General features: G+C 46.3%; 1 long non-coding RNA gene across 1 annotated transcript in view; it reads left to right on the top strand.

The window, feature by feature from the left end:
• Positions 1 to 14,445, top strand: part of LOC127326923 (uncharacterized) — a 59,293-nt gene extending 44,848 nt beyond the window's left edge. Inside the window, exons 3-5 of the long non-coding RNA XR_007868215.2 lie at positions 13,050 to 13,328; positions 13,523 to 13,764; positions 13,869 to 14,445. This is a non-coding gene — a long non-coding RNA (uncharacterized lncRNA). The remainder of the gene's footprint in view (positions 1 to 13,049; positions 13,329 to 13,522; positions 13,765 to 13,868) is intronic.
• The last annotated feature ends 438 nt before the right edge of the window (positions 14,446 to 14,883 follow it).

The raw sequence follows: 14,883 nt of genomic DNA, 5'->3' as shown, positions 1-14,883 counted from the left end.
CGCAATTTCTATATTGCCATACTCGAAATTTTACTTTTTATCGAAGTAGCCCCCGAGCATTTGGGCAAAAACTTGTATTTGATCAAAGGCTCCCGAAGTATTTAATAACTTCTCCTGTCGCCAATCTTCTTTTATTTTTCTTATCGGCATGCTTCCCTTAACCAAATTTACTTCATCTCTGTTAATAGTCGTGATTTTTCTGCCTTGTGGGTCCATTGTTTCCACCACGTTGACACGTCGTGCAAGTGGGGGACACACGTCCTCCGCTTTTTCTGGCGCACGTACAGTAACGCCTATCTCAGTAAAAATACCATTTTACCCTTTTATCTAGAAGATCTTTTTTCACCACACGATTTCTTCATCCAACGGTGCATTGATTCGCCTGATTCTTATATAAACCTTTCTTCAACCTCCGTTCACTCCTTCGCTTGCGCCGCACATCTGTTCCCCTTTGCAAAAACTTCCCCTGCGCCCAACTCTCTCTGATCTTCCGCACTCACGAACATTGCTTTTTTCATTGCCGTTGATGCCACCGCGCACGCGACTCACTCGCCACAGCACTCCAGAGTCCAAGATGGCCGCCGAAGATCTTGAGTGGGAGAGATCTAAAATCTCCAACCAGGACGTCAACACGCTGAAGAGGCTTGGCCTGATGAAGAAAGAAGACGCCATGCGCTTTCCCAGTTAAGAAAGGTACCCCAACCCTCAAATGTAGTACCGGGTTAGTTTCGTTGATCACCTCATCCGCGGCCTTTCGGCCCCAATTCACGATTTCCTCCGCGGCCTTCTTTTTGTTTACGGGATTCAACTGCACCAGTTGACCCCTAATTCCATCCTCCACATTTCCATTTTTATCACACTGTGCGAATGCTTCCTTGGAATCCCTCCTAATTGGGCTCTGTGGAAACGCATTTTCTGCCTCCGCCGCAATGGCTCCCACAACGCCACCTATAACATAGGCGGCGTTGTTATCTGTGTCCGAACTGACGTTGATTATTTTGACGTCAAGTTTCCTGATTCTGTCCAAGGATGGCACAAAAGATGGCTCTACATTCACGAAGAAAGTGCCAACTCTGTGGAACACAACATAATCCCTTTCGACGGAAGTGCCAAAATTCAGCGCCGCCGTTCCTGGGACGCTGAAGCTTCCGAAGAAGAGAAAAAGGCGACAGAAGCACTTATGTCTCGTATTCATCAGCTTCAAAATACTCGAGGCAAAGAACTATCTGGTGTTCAAATCACTGCCTACTTCCTTAGGATTAGAGTGCAGCCTCTTCAGGCTAGCAAAAATCCCCTTTGGACGTATTCCGGAGAAAACGACGCCAATAGAGTCTCCAGTGATCTTTCTGCAAAGGACTTGGAGAAGTTGATTCGAAGAGTTTCCCGCTTGGCCAAGAAGGATCCTATTCCCTCCTCTTGTCGCGTGGAACCATACAGCTCCGCCAATCCTCTCCCCGAGGTATTTTGTCTTCTCGAGTTTCTGTCTTGTTCCGAACTTTCCTTGCATCTCATTGTATTGATATCTCTCTAATTTTTTCTTTTGTCGCTATTTTCTTGCAGAACCATCCTACTATGGCTTCCCTTCCTCCTCTTCCTGAGGATGGAGAAGTCGAAGAACAAAGTTATCGTTGCCGAAGACACCCAAGGTTCTTCTATTCCTGAAAGTGAAGTCGCGGGTTCTCACAAATCTGCGGCTTCCCATGAAAAAGAAGTTGAATCAAGCCGCCGAGTCGACGCAATCCCTTCCTCCTGCTGTTTCCCCAAGGAACAAAAGGAAAAGGAATGATGCCGAGGATTCTGGCACTTCTAAGGCTGAAAAAGTTGTTCCTTCTCATCCGAAGGCAGCTTATGATCCTTATATTGAATCCCTCGTCAGCTCGTAAGTCACCTTTATTTCTCCCTTTTTCTGTGCTCGAGGTGTTTATCTTGTCTTACTTTTTATGCTGCCGATTTTTGATCAACAGTGATGACGAGGAAGAAATACCAACTGTTGACGTGGCTCCTCGGACAAGCACGTCACATACTGTACTTGCCTCAGACACGCTAGTTGAAGGAGAAGAATCCTCGCCTCCTCAACGAAACGTCGTCACCACAACTCCGCCGTCAAGCCCCCTTGCTCCTTCACCAAAAAGGACAAGGATTGAAACAATTGATGAACCTGCCCCTCAATTGGGCAGCTCGTCGACTCTGCTCTTAGATGATGTAAGTTTGTCGATATCTATATTTTTTCTATTTTGCTTTTTCACGCCTTCACTCTCTTTTTCATGCCGATGTTTCTCTTGCTATGTTCTTCTTTAACAGCCCATGATCAAAGAGCTTCTCCGAATCGGATCCCAATTTATTGGGTACCGTGAGTATGCTAGCAGAGCCGAAGGTAACAACTTTTATACTTGCCGTTTTTTCTTGACTTTTTGCTCCTGTTGCTTGTCTCGATTTTTGATCTTTCTTCTCCCCTTTTTTTTATATCTCGATAGAGAAACTTGCAGAGGCCAACAAACGTGCCGACGCACTTGCTCAAAAACTTGAGCAAAGTGAGGCGGCTCGCAAGAAGGCCGAACTTGTTGCTAGCGAAGCCAAAGCCGAGGCTGATGAAGCCAAAGCAAAAGCTGCTAGTGTTGAGGAACTGCAGAAAAGACTTGAGGATGCTGGATCTGCCTTAAACGAGCATAAAGCTGCACAAGCTTCTCGTGAGCAGGGGATCCTCAAGCGCCTGAAATCACAAAGTCGACGCACTCACAGTAATATTATTGATCCCTTCTATTTTTTATGAGAACCGCTGTTTCTTGTTGTTGACCAACATTTTGTTTCCTTGACAGACCAAACAAACCAAGATTTTGATCTGGAGAATCCTGTCAATGACCCTCTCCTTGACGCACTTACTTATCTGGAGCTTCATGGGTCCGAAATTCGTGAAGGCGTGGCCAATGCGAATGCAGGATTGTCGGCGCTGTTCCCCTACTTCTTCCCGAAGAAAGAGGAGCCCCCGACTTTCCTTACCCTTGCCAAGACTTTCAATTCACCAGAAGATCTTGGACTAAAGATGCGTCAGGAGAACATGAAGATTGCTGTCGAAAGCACTGTTGCTCTAGTTGCTGACAGCCAACAGACTGTTGACTGGACGAAAGTTGGCGACACCGAGCAAATAGAGCAATCCAGATGGAGGTCCCTGATTAAGGCAGCCAAGCCCAACACGAAGAAAATCTTGGCTTATCTCGGGATCAAACCAGCTTCGACTCCTAGCTCATCAAGGCCGGAGGTCTAGTTGCATGCCTCTTTGTTTTTCTTTCTCTGTTTCTTTTGCTCTTGTCGCCAAAGTAGTTATTTGGCGACACGTACTTCGTTAGCTCCACTGTAAGGCCTTTGTAATTATTCCGAAAGATTAATGAAAACTCTATCTTTTGCTTGTTGATTGATGTTGTCTTTTAAATTTCAGTTGGTATTTGATAACTACACTCCATCTTCCACTCCTTCCAATGTTTCGCCTTCTTCTTCTCGCTCAAAGAGAACTCTTGCTGATGCTACACCTGTCGAAGATTCCTTGCCGCGAGAATTGGATGAACTTCGGCAGCAACTTCAGTATGCAAAGAAGCAAACACTTGTGATGATGGAAAAATCTCGCAAGTCATCTGAAGCCGAAAAAATTGCACTTCAGCAAGCTCGTGAGGCCGTGGCTGCCAAGGAAATCACTGCTTCCGAGGCTGAAAAGGCGACTACTCGAGAAAATTTCATGCTCGAGTTGATGAATGAAGCTGGTGCGGATATGTCGGGTATGCTTGTTTCAACCTCAATATCTTCCGTCTTCATGCTACGTCTCTTAAAATTTTCTGCTCCGTTGTTTTAATAGGTTCCTTTACTGATGCTGTTGCCGAAGAAGAGAGGGTAAATACTAGGACGAACCTCCTCGTTAATCTTTCCCTTGATCATGGTTCTTTGTTTTGGGCTACCCCAGAGAGGACCCGCCAAATTGTCAGATTTCAGGATCGCGCTTCTCAAACTCGCGACTTCCTTGACTTCTGTACCAAGACCCTGTCCATGGTTTATAATTCCATGTTTCCTTGGAACGTTCAACCAAAGACTCTTCCCGAGTTAATGGAGAAATTCAAGGATGCCCACAGGATCCATGATTTTGTCAAAGCTCAACTGGTAGCTGGTGCCAGATTTGCTCTTATCATGCTTCAGATCTGCCACTCAAATCTTGACCTGACCCAAGTTGTTGCGAAAGTTCATCAGAAAGTAAAGCGCCGAAGAGTTGGTGTCGACTGAATTAACACGAAGGTTTCGCCTGTAGCCGAAGAAATGATTGAAGACCTTCTTCGGATGGATGCCGACTTTTTTGCCGATGGTCATTATGCTGATTTTCTTGGCGCTGCTCCTGAAGAAAACAGAATTACCCTTGATGACATACTGAATCAAGACTAATTATCTTCCTTTGTAGATAACTCTTCTTTGTAACCCATGATTGTGATTATATTGTGAAGCAATCATTATATTTCTATATTTGTCTAGCTCCCGAGTGTTTCGGTGGCTATTTACTGTATTTGTATATTGCGAGGTTTTGAACCAAGGCATTTATTTAATATGTATTGATGGCGAATATCAGCCCCCGAGCTTCTTTATTGAGTACTATTTTGTATTTTCGTTGACTCACGAGGTATTTTAGTACCAAGGCAAGTCTTTTCTTTGTCGATGAACTATATTGAAATTCGTCGGGTCAAAGACTTTGAGCATGTCGATAAAGAAAAGTTATATTGACACTATCTTTATTATATTGCAGCACCGCGAGCCCGCCTCATTAAAAACCTTTCTCGGCCCCACTCGGTGCCCCGAAAAAGGAAAAGAGTGCGTCTGAAAACTCGCGGGCGTTTCAGTACATTGAAGTTTTACAAGGACTATATTTCGACTCTAGGCGTAGAACCGCCTGAGTTGCGCCACGTTTCAGGGGTTTTGCTCCTCCACCCCTGTCTTCTTGTCCTTTATCCTGTATGCTCCTCCTCCGATTACTTCCGTGACAATGTAAGGGCCAAGCCATGGTGACTCGAGTTTTTCATGACTTTTTTGCGTGAGCCGAAGAACTAGGTCTCCCACCGGAAAAGATCTTGGCCGCAAACGTCGACTGTGGTAATTCTTCAAGTCCTGTTGGTATTTGGTTACCCTTGATAGTACCTCGTCTCGAGCTTCGTCGAGTGCGTCGATGTCGTCTTCCAATGCTATCTTGGAAGTTTCTTCATTATACTGTGACTGCGGGAGTCGTGCTCTATTTCTATTGGTAGTATCTTGCCTCTGCTCCATGGACCAGGGAAAAACGGTGTCTCTGTGTCGTATTTGGTGTTGTTCGGTTGCTCCACATCACTCTTGGTAGTTCTTGTTGCGAGTTTTGTCGAGCTTTTTCCAGTGGTCCTAACAGGCGTTTCTTGATGCCATTGCAGATGATGCCATTGGCTTTCTCGACTTGCCCATTGGTTTGAGGATGTGCAACTGACGCGAAGTGCAACTTGATACCCACTTCTTCGCAATAATCTTTGAATTCGTGGGATGTGAAGTTACTGCCATTGTCTGTGACGATGCTGTGGGGCACTCCAAATCTGAAGACGAGTCCTTTTATGAATTTTACTGCGGATGCTCCATCTGGTGAATTTATCGGCTTCGCTTCTATCCACTTTGTAAATTTGTCGACAGCTACTAGCATGTACTCCTTTCCTCCTGGCCAGGATTTGTGTAACTTGCCCACCATATCAAGTCCCCATTGGGCAAAGGGCCATGACAATGGTATTGGTGTTAGTTCTGCTGCTGGAGAGTGGGGTTTTGCGGCAAATCTTTGACACGCGTCGCAAGTTCTTACTATTTCCTTAGCGTCCTCGATTGCTGTCAACTAGTAGAATCCTGCCCGAAAAACCTTGGCTGCAATAGCTCGACTACTTGCGTGGTGGCCACATATTCCTTCGTGTACATCCTTCAAAATTATTCTTCCTTCTTCGGGTGTGACACATCTCTGCAGGACGCCTGAAATACTTCGCTTGTACAATTCTCCTTTGACCACCGTGAAAGCTTTGGAGCGTCGAATTACTCGTCTTGCCTCAACTGGATCATCGGGTATTTCTTTCCTGAGGATGTACGATATGTACGTCTGCATCCATGGTATCTGTATCACCATGACCAGGTCCTGATCTTCTTCTTCTTCTTCCTCTTGCTTTTCCTTGGTAGCCCCCGAGGGTTTCTTCTCCTTCTTTTTTGATTTTGTCGATTTTGTAGATCTCTCTGTTATCTCTTCCCAAAATACACCTGGCGGAACTGCAAGGCATTGCGACCCGATGTTTGCAAGAACGTCGGCTTCGTCGTTGCTCAATCTGCTAATATGATTTACTTCGCATCCATCAAACAACTTTTCGAGCTCGTTGTACACCTCCTTGTATGCCATCATGCTATCATTGATCACACACATTGGTTCATGACTTGCTGAGCCACCAATTGTGAGTCGCCAAATATTTTTAATCGAGTTGCACCGCAAGCTTTCGCCATCTTCATCCCGTGTATGAGGGCTTCATATTCTGCTTCATTGTTAGATGCGTTAGGGAACATCATCCGAAGGATGTACTTCAACTTGTCGCCTTCAGGTGATATGAGTACTACTCCTGCGCCAGCTCCTTCTAGTCTTTTGGACCCATCAAAGTTCATGGTCCAGGTTCTCGACAAATCTGGAGGTCCTGTATTTTGCAACTCCATCCATTCTGCGATGAAGTCCCGTGAACTTGCGACTTGATTGCTTTTCTTTTTTCATACGTGATGTCCCGAGGGAAAGTTCTATTCCCCAAAGGAGACACGACCCGTAGCTTCTGGATTGTTTAGTATATTTGACAAGGGAGCTTCATTGACCACTATGATCGGGTGTGCCGAAAAATAGTGGCGCAATTTTCGTGCTGTTGTGAGCACTCCATATGCTAGCTTTTGGTACTGAGGGTACCTTTGTTTTGATGGCGATAAAACTTCGCTGATAAAGTATACTGGCCTCTGTACTCCGTGGAGTTTTCCTTCTTCTTCTCTTTCGACAACTAGCACCGTGCTCACCACTTGGGGCGTGGCTGCAATATACAGCAGGAGAGGTTCCTTTTCCTTCGGCGCCACCAGAATTGGTGGTGTCGAGATTGTGCGCTTCAAATCCTCGAAGGCTCTATCGGCCTCTTCGTTCCACTGGAATTTATCTCCTTGCTTTATTAGAGCGTAAAATGGTAACGCTTTTTCTCCCAACCTGGCGACGAATCTGCTCAAAGCTGCGACTCGCCCAGTTAGCTGCTGTATTTCTTTCAACTTTGTTGGCTTCCTCATTGTTATGATAGCTTGTATTTTGTCGGGATTTGCTTCAATCCCTCTTGCTGAGACTAGAAATCCCAGAAGTTCTCCTGCTGGGACGCCAAAGGAACACTTCGTCGGGTTCAGCTTGAGGCAGAATTTGTTGAGGTTGTCGAAGGTTTCCTTGAGATCCTCGATCAGTGTTGCCCCCTCTTTTGACGTTATGACAACATCGTCGATGTACACTTGCACGTTTTTCCCGATCTGTGTCGCCAGACACTTCTGCATCATCCTCTGGTATGTTGCTCCCGCGTTTTTTAAACCGAAAGGCATTGTTCTGTAACAAAACACGCCGTAAGGTGTTATGAACGCTGTTTTGGCCTCGTCTTCTTCTTTCAATCTGATCTGGTTATAACCAGAGTATGCGTCCAGGAAGGAAAGACGTTCACATCCAGCCGTGGAGTCGATAATTTGATCGATCCTCGGAGGGGAAAGTGATCCTTTGGACAATGTTTATTGAGACACGTAAAGTCGACGCACATGCGAAGGACTGTCGTGTGTTTCTTTGGCACCATCACCGGGTTAGCTACCCATGTGGCTTCAGAGATATCTCTTTGATAAAACCAGCTTCCTCGGTCGATTTACTTCGATAGCATAGCTTTGCGGTTTGGTTCAAACGCCGCAAAGGTTGTTTGATTGGTCTCGCTAATGGATCCAAGTTTAGGTGGTGCTCGGCAAGTTCCCTGGGTACTCCTGGCATGTCAGCTGGACACCATGCGAAGATTTTCCAGTGCTCACGGAGGAACTCGACGAGCGCGCTTTCCTATGCGATATCCATGTCGTTTGCGATAGATGTCGTCTTTTTCGGGTCTGTCGGGTGAATCTGCACCTCCTTAGAATTTTTCTTGGTATTGAAAGTTGATTCTTTATTTGGCCTTCCAACGTCTGGCAGTACGTCGTAATCGGTCATGCTTTTTGACGCCAAGTACTCAGCTTGCATCCCGAAAGTTTCTGATAGCCGATGAAAATCCTTGTCGCATTTATCGGCTAAGGCAAAGCTTCCTTTAACTGTGATTGGTCCCTTTGGTCCAGGCAATCTCCACAACAGGTATGTATAGTGTGGCACCGCCATAAATCTAGCATATGCTGGTTGTCCCAACAAAGCGTGGTACTGCGACGGAAAATCCACGACTTCAAATTCCAGCCTCTCGATTCTGTAATTTTCTCGGGTCCCAAACTGAACGTCGAGATTGATCTTCCCCAATGGATAACTTGGTTTCTCCGGTGTGATGCCGTGGAACCTTGTGTCTGTTGGCTTCAGGTTTGCTAAGGATATGTTCATCTTCCTCAATGTATCTGCATACATAAGGTTTAGGCTGCTGCCACCATCTATGAACACTCAAGAGACATCAAATCCTGCGATAACTGCTGGCAGAATAAGTGCTGACTGCCCTGGTCGAGGGACTTGCTGCGGGTGATCTGCTATTGTGAAGCCAATATCTTGTCCTGACCAATTAAGATACTCAACTGTTGGTGGAGGCATTTTTTCTGCCATAAACACCTGTCGTGAGATTACTTTCTCGAGCTCTATTGGACGGCCTTCCCTTCTGAATCATTGACACCGCTCCGTTGGAGTTAGGATCAACATAAGGTGGTGGTGGAGGTGCTGCCGCTATTCTGAGCTGATGCCGATTGTCGTCTGTAATCGCGGGAGGAGGCGGCAAGTGAATCTCGCTTCTGGGTTCTCGAGGATTTCTCTGTGTTGCCCGCGCGTTAGCGTTCTCTGCATATCTTAGCATTGCCTAAAAATTTCGACAGTCTTTCTGCAGGTGTCCTGACTGTCTTTTACCGTTGCTGTCGAGGAAAAAGTGCATTTGACACGGCCCATTCATCATCTCTTCAGGGGACACGAAAGGCCTTGGGAACCTAGGCCCGCTATTTTGTCTGTTGTTGCGAGAATCATCCCTGTTATCGCCTCGCTGTTCATCGCTTCTCCGATAATCATCTCTCGTTGCTTCCTCCTGTGATTGCCCGGAAACCTGCCGAAATTTGCCCTGGAGCGTCATAGTTCGGGTACTGCCGAGGAAATCGTCGCCTCGGTTGATAATTTCGACCACGGTCCTCCTCTGGCGACCTGTGCCGTTTGTTGTGGACAGCGTCTTCTCCATCTGCCCATCTGTTTGCTATCTCCATTAACGCAGATACTGTCTTTGGATTGGTCCTTCCTAAGTCCTCGACAAAATCTCCACGCCTGATTCCTGCGACAAACGCATCTATTGCTCTCTCGTCAGATATATTTTCTGCCGAGTTTTTGATGATATTCCACCTTTGAATGTACTTTCTCATTGGCTCATCTGGCTTTTGTCGACACGCTCTCAACTCCTCTAACGACGCAGGTTTTTTGCACGTGGATCTGAAGTTCTTGACGAACACATCCTCGAAACTTTCCCAGCTGTCGATAGATCCTGGAGTGAGTTTCTTTATCCAAGATCGTGCGGCTCCACTCAAATGCACCTGGATGCTTTGCATAGCTGTTGCCCTGGTTCCTCCTGTGAGCTTCACTGTCTCGAGATAATCAACTAGCCAATCCTCTGGATCTTGAAGGCCGTCGAACTTCTTGAAGTTGTCGGGTAACTTGAATCCTGAGGGGACTCGAGTTTTTCGGACTCTCCTCGTGAAGCATGGCAGGCCGCACATATCTTCGTCATTAAGCTCCGGAGATTGCCGATGATCCCTTCTGCTTTGCCGCGCTCTATCGACCCTTGCTTGTGCTGCTGTGTCTCTTGCTCCACTTGGTCCTTCAGGTGCTGCCGCTGTTGCTGCTGCAGGTCGTGGACTATTTTGCCGTGCCGCTCCTTCGGGAGGCGTTGATACAAACGCTGTCCCCATAGCTCCAACTCCTGCTACCGCCATATTGTATAGTGTTTCCCTTGGATCACCTGGAGGTGGTTTAGATGCAAGGATAAAAGCATGTGTCGCCATATACCCGGCCTCTGGTGTTTTAGGGATGATATTTCCTCTTGTATCTATCGACATGAAGGACATGTCGAGGTTTTGGACCAAGTGCTCTCTTTCTGCCTCGGGTATATGTTGCAACCTTGATCTTGCTCTGTTCCGAGCCTCCCTGTGGCTATCACCCGAAGTTCTAGATTATCGACTTAGATCTGCCCTTCTCCTGCTGGATGCAGAAGCTGCCTCCTTTCTCCTGTTTAACTCGGCTGTCTGTTTTTCCAATTCTCTGGCAGCTCGTGAGAGCCTATATTGATATGCTTGTAATTCCTCTGGTGTGGCCGTGGTAGCCATTGGTTCTGTACCGTTCATAGCTCTCGCGGCTCTGTCCCACGCTGCTTGTGAAAGTTGAACTCTATCTCGCGGCTCTGGCCCGACATATTTGTTGCCCAGGCCTTGTCGCAGGTTGGAGGGATCGACGTATGGATTTCCCAGATCGTCGAAAGCCTCAGATGTTTCCTCTTGATCCTCAATGGCATAAACCTGATGATATTTTGTATTCAGATCTATGTTGGGTTTGGTGACATCATCGTTGAGATTGATGAAGACCTTGCCCACTGTGATAGATTTGTCGATGAAGTCGTAACTGTCGACATCGCTTGAGCCATCGCTTATATATGAGTCCGCAGATGACTCAAACGATATGTCGTTGAAGATCTTGGCGAGTTTCTCTCTTGCTCTGGTGCTGACGTAGCGTGTCGACGAAGTTTCTTCTTCTCCTGACTCGGTTGACGATGCATAGCTTGAAAAATCGGAATCGACCGCCGACGATCCCGACGAAATCGGAATCTCGACACGATACGATCCTTCCTTCTCGACGCGAAAGTGAAACCTTCCGAACGTCATCTCCATGGGCTCCGCCAGATACGCATATGCATCCAAACGGGAGGGTGGGTGAGGAACAAAATCGACAGGACCAGCAGCGATCTGTTTACCTCGATCCATAGCGTTGCTTGCGGTTGATGATGTCGAAGATCTTGAACGTGCCATCGAGATCAGATCCTTACGCCTCTAGTTCCCACAGACGGCGCCAATTGACAAGGTATCAACTTGTCAATGCCTATGGATTGTAGGCTAGGGTTTAGTTAGAAGTAGAGGGCAAGTAGATCTCGAAGGTTTCAGCCGAAAAGTACTCGACGATTATGAAAACTAGGGTTTGTAACAATGATTCGATTGCCTCTTCGTCCCTCGACTCCCCCTTTATATAGGAGGCGGAGCCGAGGGTTTCGTTTTGTACAAGTTACAGAGTCCGGGACGGTATCTAACTCATCCCGCCAGATTTACAAATAACACTTCCTATTACAACTCTAACTTTCCTTAATATATCTTGGGCTCCCGAATCTTCTTTATTCTTCGGGTATTGGGCCTTCAGTAAACCCCGGGTACTATCTTCGGCAGGCCCATTTGGGATGCCTATGTCAGTCATCGCCTCTGATCTTATAACGCAATGCAGTGCATACCGGGCATTCATTCAAATTCTCGTATTCACCGCGGTAGAGGATGCAGTCGTTGATGCATGCATGTATCTTCAGAACCTCTAAACCTAGAGGGCAGACAACCTTCTTTGCTTCGTATGTACTGGCGGGCAACTCGTTATTCTTTGGAAACATATTCTTCAACATTTTCAGCAAGTTTTCAAATGCCGAGTCAGCTACACCTGCCTGTGCCTTCCATTTCAGCAAATCCAGTGTGCAGCCTAGCTTTTTCAGACCATCATCGCATCCGGGGTACAGCGCCTTCCTGTGATCCTCTAACATGCGATCCAAATTCTCCCTCTCTTTTTTCAGTTTCGCAGCGTCTCCGTGCATCAGCAATGGTCCGACCAAGATCATCAACGGGATCATCACGTGCCTCTTCTTCACCTTCCCCTTCACCTTCCCCTTCACCTTCAGCATCCTCCATGAAAGTATCACCGAAATGAGCAAGATAGCTTTCATCGATGAAATCATCCCCTTCTTCATCTTCTTCCATTATAACCCCTCTTTCTCCATGCTTGGTCCAACAATTATAGCTTGGCATGAAACCGTGCCGAAGCAGGTGCATGTGAACATCTCTTGAGGAAGAGTAACCCTTCTGATTCTTACAGTTAACACATGGACAGATAACAAAACCCCCCTGCTTATTCGCATTAGCCACTACGAGGAAATCTTTCAAACCCGTACTGAACTCGCCGGAGAGTCGGTTACCGTACATCCATTGTCGATTCATCTGCACAATATATAATATAAAATATATAATTAACCATCATGCATTTGTTAAACTAACTAGCTACAAACAATATAAATTAAACAATGAACTACACACACATGCATATTTTATCAACGACACATCAAAGGTTCAAGTTGCTAACCGCGATCGAGGAGGAAAAAATAAATGAGAAAGCTCAAGTGTGGCTCCAACACTTCATATCATGTTTGTTTCATACTCTTGGGGCATTTCATCAAACACCTTATGTGCATAAGAGGAACCAAAAGCAAACCTAACACCCACTTGTGAAGTTTGTGAAGAGAATGGCTCCAAATGGCTAAGTGTTGGCTGTTGGATGGGTATATATAGGGGAGGGGCTTTAGTCCCGGTTGGCCTGGCCAACCGCGACTAAAGCCCCCCACGTGCACCGGCTGGCCACCGAGCGCCCTGGGCCCAGGCCTTTGGTCGCGGTTCGCCTCCCGAACCGCGACTAAAGGTCCCATTAGTCGCGGTTCCTATAGCTTCGCGACTTATGGGGCTCACCGGAAGCCTGTTTTTCTACCAGTGAGGTGTTTTCAGCAAGCCCTGGGTCTGTTGGCCTTTTTTTTAACTCCCGTGCTTCGCGCCGGCGATTTGAAATGTCATCTTTATTTCTTGCATACCTCTCTCTATCTCTTTGCTTTTTGGCTTCATTAGGATCTGCAGCTGTGTAATGGTTCACAATGTTCTTGTATAAATGACATAATATAGGTTCATGTTATCTACCTTGTACTTTCGTGTTAGTTATGTCCTGCAATGGATGGTGGCTAGAAGATGACATTATGATCTGTGCTTCCTCTGTATGAAAAGTAAGTAACAATTAGTTCAACAACTACGGCTCTGGTTTAAATTATACTCAGAAAATATTGACCATGGAAAACATAGAATTAGCACTAATACGATAATACATGATACATAAGAAAATAGATGTCATCGTTGCCAGGTTCTGTTTATGTGTCAGAAATGATTTGATATTAACTTTATTCTGTTTTTACAATTGCAGTACATTTTTATTGTTGACATTGAGTCATTTAATTTAACCTGGTGCTTAATGGAGCTCCCTGCACCTGGAGCTTGTTTCTTCGAAGAGAGTGCGTAGATGCTGCAAATGAAGTGGTGCCTGTACACAATTACAGCTGCGGTAATTAAGTCCAAGCGCAGTATCAATTATTATTCAGTTATGAACTACGTCCAAGCGCAGTATGAAATATAGCTATATATTAATTCGAGTATGATTCATATTTGGTAGGCACTTATTACTTTGTTCAAAATCTGCATGTCTATAGCAACTATCTGTTGCAAAATAAATGGAAGCGTCTTGCAATTGTAACAAACCTGTGATTTTGCAGGCTTCAAATTTGAAAAGAAGCTGCAGTGATGCAGCGTTGGCTCCTCCTTAGGCGGCTGTCGTCGATTTGTGGACGGATGGCCGGACGTTTGGACGACGATGGAAGGCGGACGATGGCGCAGTGGCGGCGGCCGGCACCCCGCGGCGCAGAGATCTCGGCGGAGGTGGTTGGCGCCCCACGGTGACGATCACCGTGCGCGACAGAAGCGCGACGACTGGATGACGGCAGCCGTTGCTGCAGTGGCAGTGGTCGCTGTTGGCAAAAGCGCTGGACGGAATCGGCGCAGCTGGCGCGATGAAGCACGGCGGCGACAGGCCGGTGGTGACGGCAACGGAGGCGTGGTGCGTCGTGCGTCGGCGCACGTCTGGTGCGGTTACGTTCAATTCTCTTGCGGAAAGCTTTTTTTTTTTTTAGCGCCAGAGCTTCCAGTACGCCAGCGTGGTTCGATCGTTGGCTGGATTTCTGATCGCGAGAGGTTCCAGTCCACCAGGGAGTGCCCGCCCTTGTTTGTAGCGTTGGATGGATGATCTATGGCTGAGATTGTTTGGATCACCACCCTCTGTGTCTTTTTATATTATTATATATTATACTAGCAAAAATGTCCGTGCGTTGCAACGGGATAAAAAGTTATGTCACACGAAAGTACAAAGGAACAAATTAAGTCTTCAATATTATTGATTGTATCTTAATCTTTTTACCACACTGTTTTAGATAGTTGTATCCAATACCATTTATACATGTAGTCTGACTCAATGTTTCAGGCAACTTGTACCATTAGCAATATCATTTTTTTTAATTGAGGCAAGACTTGCCATTTTATTAATAGAGAAGAATAGGTGGTCGGTTTGTTAACGAAAAACCAGCCAAAAAGCAGTACGAACACACATGCCGACCGTGTTCAAAACACGACCGTCGCATGGGCACACACAACCACCCTGGCAACCCAGCAAAGCTGCACAAACACCACCGAGGCGAAGATCGTTGTCGAGGTTGCTCACCGACGTCATCGTCATCA

Source organism: Lolium perenne, chromosome 1 (genome assembly GCF_019359855.2).
Source record: "Lolium perenne isolate Kyuss_39 chromosome 1, Kyuss_2.0, whole genome shotgun sequence".
Taxonomy (NCBI): Eukaryota; Viridiplantae; Streptophyta; class Magnoliopsida; order Poales; family Poaceae; genus Lolium; species Lolium perenne.
The sequence above is the reverse complement of the archived record's forward strand: the minus strand, read 5'-3'. Positions and strand labels throughout refer to the sequence as shown.